Source organism: Gossypium arboreum, chromosome 10 (genome assembly GCF_025698485.1).
Source record: "Gossypium arboreum isolate Shixiya-1 chromosome 10, ASM2569848v2, whole genome shotgun sequence".
Taxonomy (NCBI): Eukaryota; Viridiplantae; Streptophyta; class Magnoliopsida; order Malvales; family Malvaceae; genus Gossypium; species Gossypium arboreum.
This window is the reverse complement of record NC_069079.1, coordinates 60,272,452-60,276,035: the sequence shown is the minus strand read 5'-3', so window position 1 is coordinate 60,276,035 and position 3,584 is coordinate 60,272,452. Positions and strand designations below refer to the sequence as shown.

General features: G+C 36.5%; 1 non-coding gene across 1 annotated transcript; it reads left to right on the top strand.

The window, feature by feature from the left end:
- The first annotated feature begins 838 nt into the window (after positions 1 to 838).
- Positions 839 to 944, top strand: LOC128283301 (small nucleolar RNA R71). The gene has a single exon (XR_008273643.1). It is a non-coding gene; the product is annotated as a small nucleolar RNA R71 (small nucleolar RNA).
- The last annotated feature ends 2,640 nt before the right edge of the window (positions 945 to 3,584 follow it).

The following is a 3,584-nucleotide window of genomic DNA, read 5'->3' as shown; positions in this document are numbered from 1 at the left end:
TTTGTTTTTATTATAACCTACCTCACCTTGACCTCTACTCACCATAGTTTCTTACCTCGGTTCTGGCTCAGGCTCAACGAATCCTTCTTCATATTGAACATTGATTGCGTTGAGCTATTCCCTTGGGTTGGGTTCAGTATTACTTGGCAAGCTATCTTATGGTCATTCGAAGATTAGTTTGGACAGCTGGCCTATCTGAGTTTCGAGCCCTTGGATCGACGCTTGTTGATTTTTAAGTGCTGTCTCAGTGTTCTAGAAACGGGTTTCTGATACCAAAATAAATTTAGATAGCATCACTTCAAGGTTCGATTTTTTTTCCTATTGATAGGGTGGTTGTTGAAAACCCAGAGGATGTTGTGGCCATTGATTTCCTTGATCGCCCCACGAGAAATTGGGATGGTTCCTCCAACCTGCATTATAAGTGTTACTATATGGGTTATTTTGGGATCTAGAGTTATTGTTACCCATATATTGGACTTGTTCCTCCTCGATGCTAGGGTTGAAGGGCTAATACTCTGTACATGCTTCTCCTCTATTCGTCTCGTACCTCATTACTGGATGTACCTGAGTAGAACCAAATAAACCGTCAATTTTTTTTTAGAAGTTCTACCTAGTTTGACAGCATAGTAACCGAATCGACATTATAAATGCCTGTTGTTTTAGTTGGCTTAGTCCTCATGACTTGCCACTGATAGTTATTCAGTGACATCTATTCAATAAATTCGTAAGCCTCTTCAGGTGTTTTGTTGTTGATGGTTCCCCCGGCTGTTGGATCAATCAATTGCATGTCGAGGGGTTCACACCATTGTAGAATGTTTGAACTTGCAACCATAGAGGTAATCCATGGTGAGGACACCTTTGTAGTAGGTCCTTGTATCTCTCCCATGCATCGTAAAGAGTTTCTAAGTCTATCTGCACAAACAAAGAGATATCATTACGTAATTTGGCTGTTTTAGCCGGCGGGAAATATTTTAATAGAAATTTTTTGGTCATTTGTTCCCAAGTAGTAATTAACCTTCGTGGTAACGAGTTCAACCACTGTTTAGCTTTGTTCCTCAATGAAAAAGGGAATAACCAAAGACGAATGGCATCGTCAGAAACGCCATTAATTTTAAATGTATCGCAGGATTCCAAGAAATTTGCCAAGTGAGTGTTTGGATCCTCATCCTACAAACCATCAAACTGAACAAATTGCTGTATCATTTGAATAGTGTTAGGTTTTAGTTCAAAATTATTTGTAGCAATAGCAGGCCTAACTATACCTGACTCAGTTCCTGTTAAACCAGGTTTAGCATAATCATACACAGTACGAGGAGCAGGATTTTGATTTGCTAGTTCAACAGGTATCGTAGGAGGTAGTGGATTTTCTTGGTTTTCAGCCATCTCATTGGTTGTGGTTGAAGTATCGTCCTCTTGCTCGTTCTCTGTGTATCTTATGCTTCCCCTTATTTCTCTTTGGTTTCTGCGAACTGTGCGATCGATTTCTTCGTCAAAAAGTAGTGGTCTTGACGGGTTTCTTCTAGTCATAAACAATAAAAACCTGCCAAGAGAAAGAAAAAGTAAATTAATAAATAATAAAATAATAAAATAATATTAACTTGCAAGAAAAATAAATGGCTAAAGTAATAAAAATTGAGTGCTCCTAATATCATCATTCTTCGGCAATGGCGTCAAAAACTTGATCGCATGATTTTGTGTGATAAGTTTTATAAATTTATAATTAATCATTCTTGAAACTAAATATTATCGCGATGTAGGCAAGTATACCTATCGAACAGTAGTATAGTTTTAGCAAGACTGGATTGTCAAACCCAAAGGAACTAAAAGTACTAGTAATGACTGTCTCTTTATTATCTAGCCTAAAAATTAGAGGGTTTTGTTTTAACTAACTAATTATCTAGACTAAGAATTCACAAAAAGTAGAATTGGGGAATTACTTTTGGAAAAACGATTGAATTAAGACAATACCTAAGGAAGAATCCACCTAGACTTCACTTGTTATTCTGACTTCGAATCAGACGATTTATTTATTTAATTGTTCCGTAGAGATCTCTAAGTTATGTTATTATCCCTATTCAAGACTAATAACGTCTAATCCCTAGATTGAATAATTGAGACTTTTCTCTAATTAACACCCTAGGGTTGCATTAACTCGATCGATGGATCCCCTTATTAGGTTTCACCCTAATCCAGCAAAATCTTGTCACCCTATCTTTAGGCGCGCAATCAACTCCGCTTAATTATGACAAATGTACTCTTAGACAGGGTCTATTCCTCCTCTGAATAAGAGCGTATCTTGAATCAGTATCCTCGGATATGAAAACAAGAATTAAGAACACATAATTAAGAACAAGGTTAAATATTTATCATACAATTCAGAAAATAATAACAAGATTCGTCTTAGGTTTCATTCCCCTTAGGTATTTATGGGATTTAGTTCATAACTAAAAAGGAAAACATCTTAGAAGAATAATGAATACAAAACATAAAGAAAACCCAAAACTTTTGAAGGGAAATTGAGGGGAGATCTTCAGTATTGATGATGAATCCGGCTTCTGAGATGGATCAATTGGCCTTCTTCGAGTAATTCTTTCCTTTCTCCCTCTGTCTCTCTCTTCCTCCTGTAGGGTGTATTTATGGGCTTTAGAATGCCTAGAAGCCCTCAAAATTAGCCTTTTCTAAATTCGAATCAACTTTGGCTCAGCAAGGACACACCCGTGTGACACGCCCATGTGAGTCGTGCTTCGATTCTACCAAATAGACACAGCCGTGTGGTCTGCCCGTGTGATGAAGTCCAGGCCGTGTTGATTTCGTACTTTGGCCCATTTTCTTCATTTTTAGCTCGTTTCTCATTCCTTTCGCTTTCCTATGCTCGCCTGAGTACAAAACATGAAATTAAAGCATTAGGAGCATCGAATTCACCAATTCTAAGGAAAAATCATCCATAAAATGTGTTAACATGGGACAAAAATATGTATAAAGTATGGTTTATCACCTTAACAACCTATAGGGGACACACAGTCGTATTGCATGGTCGTGTGTCATACACGTCTAAGACACACGCCCATGTCTTTGGTTGTATGGATAAGAAATTGGCGAAAATAAAGCCATTTCTCTCACCCATTCTAAGAAATACCTACAAGTTATTTGCACATATGATCAAGACACAAAAACATATGAAAACATGCTTAATTTAACCAATTCAAATGATCCAAAAATCCATTCAACCAATATGCTTTATAGGCACCTCAATCACCATTAAACTACCTTACCTAAACATATGCATTACCATAGTAAAAACATACACAACTAATTCAATGGCATCTTCAAGCATATCACAATTGAGATTACAAAAAACACAACATGACATACCATACCAATATCCTAAAAACAGCCAACCAATGTGCCATTCATAGTCAACACAATTATATCTAACATAAACAACTAAAACATGTAAACTTTGATCCATTTCTAGAATAGCACTTCATTCATTCACAAGCCAAAACAAACCACAAGTTATCAATTCCATACATTTCTAATTGTTCTAAAAAGATACCTATTTTCAATCTTAATAAAGTACCTAA